Source organism: Heterodontus francisci, chromosome 28 (assembly GCF_036365525.1).
Source record: "Heterodontus francisci isolate sHetFra1 chromosome 28, sHetFra1.hap1, whole genome shotgun sequence".
Lineage (NCBI taxonomy): Eukaryota > Metazoa > Chordata > Chondrichthyes > Heterodontiformes > Heterodontidae > Heterodontus > Heterodontus francisci.
The window spans coordinates 3,705,644-3,721,812 of record NC_090398.1 but is presented as its reverse complement, the minus strand read 5'-3'; positions in this window follow the sequence as shown (position 1 = coordinate 3,721,812).

Genomic DNA, 16,169 nt, shown 5'->3' with positions numbered 1-16,169 from the left:
AAGATAATAACAGACCTATTCTGTCACTGTCCATGTGTAGATAAGATAATAACAGACCTATTCTGTCACTGTCCATGTGTAGATAAGATAATAACAGACCTATTCTGTCACTGTCCATGTGTAGATAAGATAATAACAGACCTACTCTGTCACTGTACATCTGGAGATAAGATAATAACAGACCTACTCTGTCACTGTCCATCTGGAGATAAGATAATAACAGACCTATTCTGTCACTGTCCCTGTGTAGATAAGATAATAACAGACCTATTCTGTCACTGTCCATCTGGAGATAAGATAATAACAGACCTACTCTGTCACTGTCCATGTGTAGATAAGATAATAACAGACCTACTCTGTCACTGTCCATGTTTAGATAAGATAATAACAGACCTATTCTGTCACTGTCCATGTGTAGATAATATAATAACAGACCTATTCTGTCACTGTCCATGTTTAGATAAGATATTAACAGACCTATTCTGTCACTGTCCATGTGTAGATAATATAATAACAGACCTATTCTGTCACTGTCCATGTTTAGATAAGATATTAACAGACCTACTCTGTCACTGTCCATCTGGAGATAAGATAATAACAGACCTATTCTGTCACTGTCCATGTGTACATAAGATAATAACAGACCTATTCTGTCACTGTCCATGTGTAGATAAGATAATAACAGACCTATTCTGTCACTGTCCATCTGGAGATAAGATAATAACAGACCTACTCTGTCACTGTCCATGTTTAGATAAGATATTAACAGACCTATTCTGTCACTGTCCATCTGGAGATAAGATAATAACAGACCTATTCTGTCACTGTCCATGTGTAGATAATATAATAACAGACCTATTCTGTCACTGTCCATGTTTAGATAAGATATTAACAGACCTATTCTGTCACTGTCCATGTGTAGATAATATAATAACAGACCTATTCTGTCACTGTCCATGTGTAGATAAGATAATAACAGACCTACTCTGTCACTGTCCATCTGGAGATAAGATAATAACAGACCTATTCTATCACTGTCCATGTGTAGATAAGATAATAACAGACCTACTCTGTCACTGTCCATGTGTAGATAAGATAATAACAGACCTATTCTGTCACTGTCCATGTGTAGATAAGATAATAACAGACCTATTCTGTCACTGTCCATCTGGAGATAAGATAATAACAGACCTATTCTGTCACTGTCCATGTGTAGATAAGATAATAACAGACCTATTCTGTCACTGTCCATGTGTAGATAAGATAATAACAGACCTATTCTGTCACTGTCCATCTGGAGATAAGATAATAACAGACCTACTCTGTCACTGTCCATCTGGAGATAAGATAATAACAGACCTATTCTGTCACTGTCCATGTGTAGATAAGATAATAACAGACCTATTCTGTCACTGTCCATCTGGAGATAAGATAATAACAGACCTACTCTGTCACTGTACATCTGGAGATAAGATAATAACAGACCTACTCTGTCACTGTCCATCTGGAGATAAGATAATAACAGACCTATTCTGTCACTGTCCATGTGTAGATAAGATAATAACAGACCTATTCTGTCACTGTCCATGTGTAGATAAGATAATAACAGACCTATTCTGTCACTGTCCATCTGGAGATAAGATAATAACAGACCTACTCTGTCACTGTCCATGTGTAGATAAGATAATAACAGACCTATTCTGTCACTGTCCATGTTTAGATAAGATATTAACAGACCTATTCTGTCACTGTCCATGTGTAGATAATATAATAACAGACCTATTCTGTCACTGTCCATGTGTAGATAAGATAATAACAGACCTATTCTGTCACTGTCCATGTGTAGATAAGATAATAACAGACCTACTCTGTCACTGTCCATGTGGAGTTAAGATAATAACAGACCTATTCTGTCACTGTCCATGTGTAGATAAGATAATAACAGACCTATTCTGTCACTGTCCATGTGTAGATAAGATAATAACAGACCTATTCTGTCACTGTCCATCTGGAGATAAGATAATAACAGACCTATTCTGTCACTGTCCATGTGTAGATAATATAATAACAGACCTATTCTGTCACTGTCCATGTTTAGATAAGATATTAACAGACCTATTCTGTCACTGTCCATCTGGAGATAATATAATAACAGACCTACTCTGTCACTGTCCATGTGGAGATAAGATAATAACAGACCTACTCTGTCACTGTCCATGTGTAGATAAGATAATAACAGACCTATTCTGTCACTGTCCATCTGGAGATAATATAATAACAGACCTACTCTGTCACTGTCCATGTGGAGATAAGATAATAACAGACCTATTCTGTCACTGTCCATCTGGAGATAAGATAATAACAGACCTACTCTGTCACTGTCCATGTGGAGATAAGATAATAACAGACCTACTCTGTCACTGTCCATGTGGAGATAAGATAATAACAGACCTACTCTGTCACTGTCCATCTGGAGATAAGATAATAACAGACCTACTCTGTCACTGTCCAAGTGGAGATAATATAATAACAGACCTACTCTGTCACTGTCCATGTGTAGATAAGATAATAACAGACCTACTCTGTCACTGTCCATGTGTAGATAAGATAATAACAGACCTACTCTGTCACTGTCCATTTGGAGATAATATAATAACAGACCTACTCTGTCACTGTCCAAGTGGAGATAATATAATAACAGACCTATTCTGTCACTGTCCATTTGGAGATAAGAGAATTCACCATGTGAACACCCTCCTGTCTAATTCACCCTGTGAACACCCTCCTGTCTAATTCCCAATGTGAACACACTGCTGTCTAATTCACCCTGTGAACACCCTCCTGTTTAATTTCCCCTGTGAACACCCTCCTGTCTAATTCCCAATGTGAACACCCTCCTGTCTAATTCACCCTGTGAGCACCCTCCAGTCTAATTCCCCCTGTGAACACCCTCCTGTCTAATTCCCCCTGTGAAAACCCTCCTGTCTAATACACCCTGTGAACACCCTCCTGTCTAATTCCCCCTGTGAAAACCCTCCTGTCTAATTCAACCAGTGAACACCCTCCTGTCTAATTCCCCCTGTGAACACCCTCCTGTCTAATTCACCCTGTGATCACCCTCCTGTCTAATTCCCCCTGTGAACACCCTGCTGTCTAATTCCCCCTGTGAACACCCTCCTGTCTAATTCCCCCTGTGAACACCCTCCTGTCTAATTCACCCTGTGATCACCCTCCTGTCTAATTCCCCCTGTGAAGACCCTCCTGTCTAATTCAACCAGTGAACACCCTCCTGTCTAATTCCCCCTGTGAACACCCTCCTGTCTAATTCACCCTGTGATCACCCTCCTGTCTAATTCCCCCTGTGAACACCCTGCTGTCTAATTCCCCCTGTGAACACCCTCCTGTCTAATTCCCCCTGTTATCACCCTCCTGCCTAATACACTCTCTGAACACCCTCCTGTCAAATTCCCCCTTTGAACACCCTCCTGTCTAATGCACTCTGTGAACACCCTCCTGTCAAATTCCCCCTGTGACCACGCTCATGTCTAATTCACCTTGTGAACACCCTCCTGTCTCATACACTCTGTGAACACCCTCTTTTCTAATTCACCATGTCAACACCCTCCTGTCTAATTCCCCTGTGAACACCCTCATGTCTAATACACTCTGTGAACACCCTCCTGTCAAATTCCCCCTGTGACCACGCTCATGTCTAATTCACCCTGTGAACACCCTCCTGTCTAATTCACCCTGTGATCACCCTCCTGTCTAATTCCCCCTGTGAACACCCTCCTGTCTAATTCACCCAGTGAACACCCTCCTGTGTAATTCACCCTGTGAACACCCTCCTGTCTCATTTCCCCTGTGAACACCCTCCTGTCTAATTCACCCTGTGAACACCCTCCTGTCTAATTCCCCCTGTGAACACCCTCCTGTCTAATTCACCCTGTGAACACCCTCCTCTCTAATTCCCCCTGTGAACACCGTCCTGTGTAATTCATCCTGTGAACACATTCCTGTCTAATTCCCCCTGTGAACACCATCCTGTCTAATTCCCCCTGTGAACACCCTCCTGTCTAATTCCCCCTGTGAACACCCTCCTGTCTAATTCACCCTGTGATCACCCTCCTGTCTAATTCCCCCTGTGAACACCCTGCTGTCTAATTCCCCCTGTGAACACCCTCATGTGTAATTCACCCTGTGAATACCCTCCTGTCTAATTCCCCCTGTGAACACCCTGCTGTCTAATTCCCCCTGTGAACAGCCTCCTGTGTAATTCACCCTGTGAAAACCCTCCTGTCTAATTCCCCCTGTGAACACCCTCCTGTGTAATTCACCCTGTGAACACCCTCCTGTCTAATTCCCCCTGTGATCACCCTCCTGTCTAATTCCGCTTGTGAACACCCTCCTGTCTAATACACCCTGTGATCACCATCCTGTCTAATTCCGCCTGTGAACACCCTCCTGTCTAATTCAACCTGTGAACACCCTCCTGTCTAATTCACCCTGTGAACACCCTCCTGTCTAATTCCCCCTGTGAACACCCTCCTGTCTAATTCCCCCTGTGAACACCCTCCTATCCAATTCCCCCTGTGAACTCTCTCCTTTCTAATCCACCCAGTGAACACCCTCCTGTCCAATTCCCCCTGTGAGCACTCTCCTGTCTAATTTCCCCTGTGAACACCCTCCTGTCTAATTCCCCCTGTGAACACCCTCCTATCCAATTCCCCCTGTGAGCACTCTCCTGTCTAATTCCCCCTGTGATCACCCTCCTGTCTAAGTCCCCCTGTGAACACCCTCCTGTCCAATTCCCCCTGTGAGCACTCTCCTGTCTAATTTCCCCTGTGAACACCCTCCTGTCTAAGTCCCCCTGTGAACACCCTCCTGTCCAATTCCCCCTGTGAGCACTCTCCTGTCTAATTTCCCCTGTGAACACCCTCCTGTCTAAGTCCCCCTGTGAACACCCTCCTGTCCAATTCCCCCTGTGAGCACTCTCCTGTCTAATTTCCCCTGTGAACACCCTCCTGTCTAATTCCCCCTGTGATCACCCTCCTGTCTAAGTCCCCCTGTGAACACCCTCCTGTCTAATTTCCCCTGTGAACACCCTCCTGTCTAATTCCCCCTGTGAACACCCTCCTATCCAATTCCCCCTGTGAGCACTCTCCTGTCTAATTCCCCCTGTGAACACCCTCCTGTCCAATTCCCCCTGTGAGCACTCTCCTGTCTAATTTCCCCTGTGAACACCCTCCTGTCCAATTCCCCCTGTGAGCACTCTCCTGTCTAATTCCCCCTGTGAACACCCTCCTATCCAATTCCCCCTGTGAGCACTCTCCTGTCTAATTCCCCCCTGTGAACACCCTCCTGTCTAATTTCCCCTGTGAACACCCTCCTGTCTAATTTCCCCTGTGAACACCCTCCTGTCCAATTCCCCCTGTGAGCACTCTCCTGTCTAATTCCCCCCTGTGAACACCCTCCTGTCTAATTTCCCCTGTGAACACCCTCCTGTCTAATTTCCCCTGTGAACACCCTCCTGTCTAATTTCCCCTGTGAACACCCTCCTGTCTAATTTCCCCTGTGAACACCCTCCTGTCCAATTCCCCCTGTGAGCACTCTCCTGTCTAATTTCCCCTGTGAACAGCCTCCTGTCTAATTTCCCCTGTGAACAGCCTCCTGTCTAATTCCCCCTGTGAACACCCTCCTGTCCAATTCCCCCTGTGAGCACTCTCCTGTCTAATTTCCCCTGTGAACAGCCTCCTGTCTAATTCCCCCTGTGAACACCCTCCTGTCCAATTCCCCCTGTGAGCACTCTCCTGTCTAATTTCCCCTGTGAACAGCCTCCTGTCTAATTCCCCCTGTGAACACCCTCCTGTCCAATTCCCCCTGTGAGCACTCTCCTGTCTAATTCCCCCTGTGAACACCCTCCTGTTCAATTCCCCCTGTGAACACTCTCCTGTCTAATTCCCCCTGTGAACACCCTCCTGTCCAATTCCCCCTGTGAACACCCTCCTGTTCAATTCCCCCGAGAACACCCTCCTGTCCAAGTCCCCCTGTGAACACCCTCCTGTCTAATTCCCCCTGTGAACACCCTCCTGTTCAATTCCCCCGAGAACACCCTCCTGTCTAATTCCCCCTGTGAACACCCTCCTGTTCAATTCCCCCGAGAACACCCTCCTGTCCAAGTCCCCCTGTGAACAGCCTCCTGTCCAATTCCCCCTGTGAACACTCTCCTGTCTAATTCCCCCTGTGAACACTCTCCTGTCTAATTCCCCCTGTGAACACTCTCCTGTCTAATTCCCCCTGTGAACACTCTCCTGTCTAATTCCCCCTGTGAACACCCTCCTGTTCAATTCCCCCGAGAACACCCTCCTGTCTAATTCCCCCTATGAGCACTCTCCTGTCTAATTCCCCCTGTGAACACTCTCCTGTCTAATTCCCCCTGTGAACACCCTCCTGTTCAATTCCCCCGAGAACACCCTCCTGTCTAATTCCCCCTATGAGCACTCTCCTGTCTAATTCCCCCGAGAACACCCTCCTGTCTAATTCCCCCTGTGAACACCCTCCTGTTCAATTCCCCCGAGAACACCCTCCTGTCCAATTCCCCCTGTGAGCACTCTCCTGTCTAATTCCCCCTGTGAACACCCTCCTGTTCAATTCCCCCGAGAACACCCTCCTGTCCAAGTCCCCCTGTGAACAGCCTCCTGTCCAATTCCCCCTGTGAACACCCTCCTGTCTAATTCCCCCCTGTGAGCACCCTCCTGTCTAATTCCCCCCTGTGAACAGCCTCCTGTCTAATTCCCCCTGTGAACACCCTCCTGTCCAAGTCCCCCTGTGAACAGCCTCCTGTCCAATTCCCCCTGTGAACACCCTCCTGTCTAATTCCCCCCTGTGAGCACTCTCCTGTCTAATTCCCCCCTGTGAACACTCTCCTGTCTAATTCCCCCCTGTGAACACCCTCCTGTCTAATTTCCCCTGTGAACAGCCTCCTGTCTAATTCCCCCTGTGAACACCCTCCTGTCCAATTCCCCCTGTGAGCACTCTCCTGTCTAATTCCCCCCTGTGAACACTCTCCTGTCTAATTTCCCCTGTGAACAGCCTCCTGTCTAATTCCCCCTGTGAACACTCTCCTGTCTAATTCCCCCCTGTGAACACTCTCCTGTCTAATTTCCCCTGTGAACAGCCTCCTGTCTAATTTCCCCTGTGAACACCCTCCTGTCTAATTCCCCCCTGTGAACACTCTCCTGTCTAATTTCCCCTGTGAACAGCCTCCTGTCTAATTTCCCCTGTGAACACCCTCCTGTCCAATTCCCCCTGTGAGCACTCTCCTGTCTAATTCCCCCCTGTGAACACCCTCCTGTCCAATTCCCCCTGTGAACACCCTCCTGTCTAATTCCCCCCTGTGAACACTCTCCTGTCTAATTTCCCCTGTGAACACCCTCCTGTCCAATTCCCCCTGTGAGCACTCTCCTGTCTAATTCCCCCCTGTGAACACCCTCCTGTCCAATTCCCCCTGTGAACACCCTCCTGTCTAATTCCCCCCTGTGAACACTCTCCTGTCTAATTTCCCCTGTGAACACCCTCCTGTCCAATTCCCCCTGTGAACACCCTCCTGTCCAATTCCCCCTGTGAACACCCTCCTGTCTAATTCCCCCCTGTGAACACTCTCCTGTCTAATTTCCCCTGTGAACAGCCTCCTGTCTAATTCCCCCCTGTGAACACCCTCCTGTTCAATTCCCCCGAGAACACCCTCCTGTCCAATTCCCCCTGTGAGCACTCTCCTGTCTAATTCCCCCTGTGAACACTCTCCTGTCTAATTCCCCCTGTGAACACCCTCCTGTTCAATTCCCCCGAGAACACCCTCCTGTCTAATTCCCCCTATGAGCACTCTCCTGTCTAATTTCCCCTGTGAGCACTCTCCTGTCTAATTTCCCCTGTGAACACCCTCCTGTCTAATTTCCCCTGTGAACACCCTCCTGTCTAATTCCCCCTATGAGCACTCTCCTGTCTAATTTCCCCTGTGAACACCCTCCTGTCTAATTCCCCCTATGAGCACTCTCCTGTCCAAGTCCCCCTGTGAACACCCTCCTGTCTAATTCCCCCTGTGAACACCCTCCTATCCAATTCCCCCTATGAGCACTCTCCTGTCTAATTCCCCCTGTGAACACCCTCCTGTCTAATTCCCCCTGTGAACACCCTCCTGTCCAATTCCCCCTGTGAGCACTCTCCTGTCCAATTCCCCCTGTGAGCACTCTCCTGTCTAATTCCCCCTGTGAACACTCTCCTGTCTAATTTCCCCTGTGAACAGCCTCCTGTCTAATTCCCCCTGTGAACACCCTCCTGTCCAATTCCCCCTGTGAGCACTCTCCTGTCTAATTTCCCCTGTGAACAGCCTCCTGTCTAATTCCCCCCTGTGAACACCCTCCTGTTCAATTCCCCCGAGAACACCCTCCTGTCCAATTCCCCCTGTGAGCACTCTCCTGTCTAATTCCCCCTGTGAACACTCTCCTGTCTAATTTCCCCTGTGAACAGCCTCCTGTCTAATTCCCCCTGTGAACACCCTCCTGTCTAATTCCCCCCTGTGAACACCCTCCTGTCTAATTCCCCCTGTGAACACCCTCCTGTCTAATTTCCCCTGTGAACACCCTCCTGTCTAATTCCCCCCTGTGAACACCCTCCTGTCTAATTCCCCCTGTGAACACCCTCCTGTCTAATTTCCCCTGTGAACACCCTCCTGTCTAATTTCCCCTGTGAACACCCTCCTGTCTAATTCCCCCTGTGAACACCCTCCTGTCTAATTCCCCCTATGAGCACTCTCCTGTCTAATTTCCCCTGTGAACACCCTCCTGTCTAATTCCCCCTGTGAACACCCTCCTGTCTAATTCCCCCTATGAGCACTCTCCTGTCTAATTTCCCCTGTGAACACCCTCCTGTCTAATTCCCCCTGTGAACACCCTCCTGTCTAATTCCCCCTATGAGCACTCTCCTGTCTAATTTCCCCTGTGAACACCCTCCTGTCTAATTTCCCCTGTGAACACCCTCCTGTCTAATTCCCCCTATGAGCACTCTCCTGTCTAATTTCCCCTGTGAACACCCTCCTGTCTAATTTCCCCTGTGAACACCCTCCTGTCTAATTCCTCCTATGAGCACTCTCCTGTCTAATTTCCCCTGTGAACACCCTCCTGTCCAATTCCCCCTGTGAACACCCTCCTGTCTAATTCCCCCCTGTGAACACTCTCCTGTCTAATTTCCCCTGTGAACAGCCTCCTGTCTAATTCCCCCCTGTGAACACCCTCCTGTTCAATTCCCCCGAGAACACCCTCCTGTCCAATTCCCCCTGTGAGCACTCTCCTGTCTAATTCCCCCTGTGAACACTCTCCTGTCTAATTCCCCCTGTGAACACCCTCCTGTTCAATTCCCCCGAGAACACCCTCCTGTCCAATTCCCCCTGTGAGCACTCTCCTGTCTAATTCCCCCTGTGAACACTCTCCTGTCTAATTCCCCCTGTGAACACCCTCCTGTTCAATTCCCCCGAGAACACCCTCCTGTCTAATTCCCCCTATGAGCACTCTCCTGTCTAATTTCCCCTGTGAGCACTCTCCTGTCTAATTTCCCCTGTGAACACCCTCCTGTCTAATTTCCCCTGTGAACACCCTCCTGTCTAATTCCCCCTATGAGCACTCTCCTGTCTAATTTCCCCTGTGAACACCCTCCTGTCTAATTCCCCCTATGAGCACTCTCCTGTCCAAGTCCCCCTGTGAACACCCTCCTGTCTAATTCCCCCTGTGAACACCCTCCTATCCAATTCCCCCTATGAGCACTCTCCTGTCTAATTCCCCCTGTGAACACCCTCCTGTCTAATTCCCCCTGTGAACACCCTCCTGTCCAATTCCCCCTGTGAGCACTCTCCTGTCCAATTCCCCCTGTGAGCACTCTCCTGTCTAATTTCCCCTGTGAACAGCCTCCTGTCTAATTCCCCCTGTGAACACCCTCCTGTCCAATTCCCCCTGTGAGCACTCTCCTGTCTAATTTCCCCTGTGAACAGCCTCCTGTCTAATTCCCCCCTGTGAACACCCTCCTGTTCAATTCCCCCGAGAACACCCTCCTGTCCAATTCCCCCTGTGAGCACTCTCCTGTCTAATTCCCCCTGTGAACACTCTCCTGTCTAATTTCCCCTGTGAACAGCCTCCTGTCTAATTCCCCCTGTGAACACCCTCCTGTCTAATTCCCCCCTGTGAACACCCTCCTGTCTAATTCCCCCTGTGAACACCCTCCTGTCTAATTTCCCCTGTGAACACCCTCCTGTCTAATTCCCCCCTGTGAACACCCTCCTGTCTAATTCCCCCTGTGAACACCCTCCTGTCTAATTTCCCCTGTGAACACCCTCCTGTCTAATTTCCCCTGTGAACACCCTCCTGTCTAATTCCCCCTGTGAACACCCTCCTGTCTAATTCCCCCTATGAGCACTCTCCTGTCTAATTTCCCCTGTGAACACCCTCCTGTCTAATTCCCCCTGTGAACACCCTCCTGTCTAATTCCCCCTATGAGCACTCTCCTGTCTAATTTCCCCTGTGAACACCCTCCTGTCTAATTCCCCCTGTGAACACCCTCCTGTCTAATTCCCCCTATGAGCACTCTCCTGTCTAATTTCCCCTGTGAACACCCTCCTGTCTAATTTCCCCTGTGAACACCCTCCTGTCTAATTCCCCCTATGAGCACTCTCCTGTCTAATTTCCCCTGTGAACACCCTCCTGTCTAATTTCCCCTGTGAACACCCTCCTGTCTAATTCCTCCTATGAGCACTCTCCTGTCTAATTTCCCCTGTGAACACCCTCCTGTCTAATTCCCCCTATGAGCACTCTCCTGTCCAAGTCCCCCTGTGAACACCCTCCTGTCTAATTCCCCCTGTGAACACCCTCCTATCCAATTCCCCCTATGAGCACTCTCCTGTCTAATTCCCCCTGTGAACACCCTCCTGTCTAATTCCCCCTGTGAACACCCTCCTGTCCAATTCCCCCTGTGAGCACTCTCCTGTCTCATTTCCCCTGTGAACACCCTCCTGTCCAATTCCCCCTGTGAACACCCTCCTGTCTAATTCCCCCTGTGAACACCCTCCTGTCTAATTCCCCCTATGAGCACTCTCCTGTCTAATTTCCCCTGTGAACACCCTCCTGTCTAATTCCCCCTATGAGCACTCTCCTGTCTAATTTCCCCTGTGAACACCCTCCTGTCTAATTCCCCCTGTGAACACCCTCCTGTCTAATTCCCCCTATGAGCACTCTCCTGTCTAATTTCCCCTGTGAACACCCTCCTGTCTAATTCCCCCTATGAGCACTCTCCTGTCTAATTTCCCCTGTGAACACCCTCCTGTCTAATTTCCCCTGTGAACACCCTCCTGTCTAATTCCCCCTATGAGCACTCTCCTGTCTAATTTCCCCTGTGAACACCCTCCTGTCTAATTCCCCCTATGAGCACTCTCCTGTCCAAGTCCCCCTGTGAACACCCTCCTGTCTAATTCCCCCTGTGAACACCCTCCTATCCAATTCCCCCTATGAGCACTCTCCTGTCTAATTCCCCCTGTGAACACCCTCCTGTCTAATTCCCCCTATGAGCACTCTCCTGTCTAATTTCCCCTGTGAACACCCTCCTGTCTAATTCCCCCTATGAGCACTCTCCTGTCCAAGTCCCCCTGTGAACACCCTCCTGTCTAATTCCCCCTGTGAACACCCTCCTATCCAATTCCCCCTATGAGCACTCTCCTGTCTAATTCCCCCTGTGAACACCCTCCTGTCCAATTCCCCCTGTGAGCACTCTCCTGTCTCATTTCCCCTGTGAACACCCTCCTATCCAATTCCCCCTATGAGCACTCTCCTGTCTAATTCCCCCTGTGAACACCCTCCTGTCTAATTCCCCCTGTGAACACCCTCCTGTCCAATTCCCCCTGTGAGCACTCTCCTGTCCAATTCCCCCTGTGAGCACTCTCCTGTCTAATTCCCCCTGTGAACACCCTCCTGTCTAATTCCCCCTGTGAACACCCTCCTGTCCAATTCCCCCTGTGAGCACTCTCCTATCCAATTCCCCCTATGAGCACTCTCCTGTCTCATTTCCCCTGTGAACACCCTCCTGTCTAATTCCCCCTGTGAACACCCTCCTGTCTAATTCCCCCTGTGAACACTCTCCTATCCAATTCCCCCTATGAGCACTCTCCTGTCTAATTCCCCCTGTGAACACCCTCCTGTCCAATTCCCCCTGTGAGCACTCTCCTGTCTCATTTCCCCTGTGAACAGCCTCCTGTCTAATTCCCCCTGTGAACACCCTCCTGTCCAATTCCCCCTGTGAGCACTCTCCTGTCTCATTTCCCCTGTGAACACCCTCCTGTCCAATTCCCCCTGTGAGCACTCTCCTGTCTAATTCCCCCTGTGAACACCCTCCTGTCCAATTCCCCCTGTGAGCACTCTCCTGTCTAATTTCCCCTGTGAACAGCCTCCTGTCTAATTCCCCCTGTGAACACTCTCCTGTCCAATTCCCCCTGTGAGCACTCTCCTGTCTAATTCCCCCTATGAGCACTCTCCTGTCTAATTTCCCCTGTGAACAGCCTCCTGTCCAATTCCCCCTGTGATCACCCTCCTGTCTAATTCCCCCTATGAGCACTCTCCTGTCTAATTTCCCCTGTGAACAGCCTCCTGTCTAATTTCCCCTGTGAACACCCTCCTGTCCAATTCCCCCTGTGAGCACTCTCCTGTCTAATTCCCCCTGTGAACACCCTCCTATCCAATTCCCCCTATGAGCACTCTCCTGTCTAATTCCCCCTGTGAACACCCTCCTGTCTAATTCCCCCTGTGAACACCCTCCTGTTCAATTCCCCCGAGAACACCCTCTTCTCTAATTCTCGCAGTGAACACCCTCCTGTCTAATTTTCCTGTGTACACCCTCCTGTATAATTCCCCCCCTCTCTCCCTCTCTCCCTCACTGTACCCTCCTCTCCCTTTGCAGCTCCTCTCCCTGTCTCCCCCTCACTGTCACCCAACCCCCATGCCCCTCTCATTCTCTCCTCCCTCACTGGCCTCTCTCTCTCTTCACTTTTCCCTCTCTCTCTTTGCACCACCCTCTCTCTCTGACTGTTGCTGAGAGAGGGGCGGAGGTTTCTGAACTTCAGATAGATTCAGGGTATTCCAGAGGGCTTTAAAAAAAACCTGAACCTGCTGGAAAGCCCCGAATCTGTCCAGAGTTTGGAAGCTGCTTTTCCTGCTCTCAGCTGTGAATATGGAAAGGTTTGTTAATGAACATTAGATAAAGATCTGAGCTCAGAAATTCCAATTCAGCTGTAAAACTGACAGGTGCATTCCTTTTTAAATCTGCTCTGGTGGGAAAGCAGAAGCCAATGGGAAATTTCCTATCCCTGAAATTAACAGTCACGGACCTCAGCACTTTTACCACTGACACTGGAGTTCGTGTACGGACACTTTGCCGACCCCCGCTCACATGGGGACCAGTTGGGGAAGTTGGGTGGTCAGCAGTTTAGTGGGAATAGGGGCTGTGAGAGCAGGAGGCGGGCCTACTGTACAAGGTGAGCTGAGAAAGGGCACAAGGGGAGATAGGAGAGAAGCGAGAGAAGGATACAAGTTCAGGTCCTGGACGGGGAGGAGGGTGAGGTGTCTTCGAGGGAGTTTAGCTCGGTGGGCGAGGGGAAGGGAGGGAAGCAGCAGAGGCAGCTGATCACATGGTCTGAATCCTAGTGAGGAAGTTCATGAGCTCCTCACACTTAGTGTTGGAGGTAAGACAGTGGCAGAGTGGTCATGTCACTGAACTAGTAATCCAGAGGCCCAGGCTGATACCCTGGGGTCACGGGTTCAATTCCTACCACGGCAGCTGGGGGAATTTCTATTCAATTAATTAATAAAAATCATAATTGAAAGCTATTCTCAGTAATGGTGTTGCAAAACTATCATTGATTGTTGTGAAAACCCATCTGGTTCACTAATGTCCTTTAGAGAAGGAAATCTGCTGTCCTTACCTGGTCTGGCCTACATGTGACTCCAGACCCACAGCAATGTGGTTGATTGTTAAATTCCATTTGAAATCTCCACTCAGTCATCAAGGGTAATTCGGGATGGGGAACAAATGCTGGCCTTGTCAGTGATGTCCACATCCCATGAATAAAAATAATAAATTAGTGAAGGTGGCGTGGAGAATGCTCCCAATATCCCTCTTCATTCATGAAGAGAATTTTATGTTGACGACCCCTTATCCACGAACTCACGAACCCAATCTTTCCTATTCACTGAGCAAAGTCCTTGCTGTTTTAAACAGTTTTATTAAATCACCTCTCAGCTTCCTGTACTCCTGTAGAAACAGTCTCCCTTTCAGCCCTCCACTCGGATCTGTGGGAGGTAGTTTAAACATAATTGTACAGACTGCAGCACTGAAACCTGCTCAAATTTAGAAGCAGAATCAGTTTTGTGAGACCAGTCTTGAGCGACAATGTTTTGGGAATGTGTCTGAACAGCTCAGAGAGTCACCTTCCCTGAATTACCAGGGATTTAATTCTCCTTCTCAGACTCTCACCTGTGTTATTTCAGATGCGCTGTGTCATTACACAAATCTAAAGATATACTTGCAAACATTTTCTGTTGTTTGAATTAACAAATATTTCAAATAATGACAGAGAAACTCAAACGGAAACATTGGTGATGACTTTGCAGCGTTTGAATTTTATTTGATTGGTTCTGAACTGACAGAGCAAAAGCAAAGTTACAAATCCAACCTGCACCGAGGAACAGCAAATGTGGAGCTTTGCAGAGTGACGCAGATTTTGGAATCAGTTTGTGCGGAGCTGCTTCAGTATTTTGTGAAAGATGTTCGGTGCAACCTCTCTCTATCTTGCAGACAGTGAGTTTAGTAAAGGGGAGGACAGTCTATCAGCAGAGGGCAGGAAGCATTCAGAGCGGATCAGCCTGGGCACAGACCTCCTCAAACTCTTCTCCAGCTGAGTTTTCACACTTTAAAATCAGTGCTCAGTAGTGCTCCCTGTTCACTCAATCAGGCGCAATGATTGAATCCTTTTATCCATGCCACCAAGACTGGCATACTCTCCTGCATCATAAAGAATCGACTCTCCGGTGTAGTTTGTGCTGGTGTAAGCGATACATTGTTTCCCCTCCATTTTCACGGAGCGAGCTTTGCCGGAGAAGTTATAGTCGATAAGGTCAGGGACGCTCTCCGTAAACACCTTGCTGTGGCCATGGAAGTCGACCTGATCATACAGGGTAATCTTGTTCATCCTGACTGCGATGTTGTCGATGTTCCCTGATTTCAATGTGATCAGTAGCAGTGAAATCACTCGATAGTTTTCTTGCACCCGGAGTGAGTTTATATCCACATCTTTCTGATTACTCAGCAAATTATAATCAATAATCAGCATCCAACAGGCAAATGGCAGCGAACCCCACCCACAATTGTGTAAATTCCTAATACTGAATGACAACACAGCAGGCACAGAAACATTTCACAAATACCAGGAAACAGCGATTCAGTAATTGTACACAAGGTGTCTCAAAGAGTCTGCCTTTTCATGTTCCAGTAATTGTACACACTGTATCCCCACACTCTCACTCTCCATGTTCCAGTAATTGTACACAGTGTGTCCCCACACTCTCACTCTCCATGTTCAGTAATCGTACACACTGTGTCCCCACACTCTCACTCTCCATATTCCAGTAATTGTACACACTGTGTCCCCACACTCTCACTCTCCATATTCCAGTAATTGTACACACTGTATCCCCACACTCTCACTCTCCATGTTCCTGTAATTGTGCACACTGTATCCCCACACTCTCACTCTCCATGTTCCAGTAATTGTACACACTGTATCCCCACACTCTCACTCTCCATGTTCCAGTAATTGTACACACTGTGTCCCCACACTCTCACTCTCCATGTTCCAGTAATTTTACACACTGTATCCCCACACTCTCACTCTCCATGTTCCAGTAATTGTTCACACTGTGTCCCCACACTCTCACTCTCCATATTCCAGTAATTGTACACAGTGTGTCCCCACACTCTCACTCTCCATGTTCAGTAATCGTACACACTGTGTCCCCACACTCTCACTCTCCATGTTCAGTAATCGTACACACTGTATCCCCACACTCTCACTCTCCATATTCCAG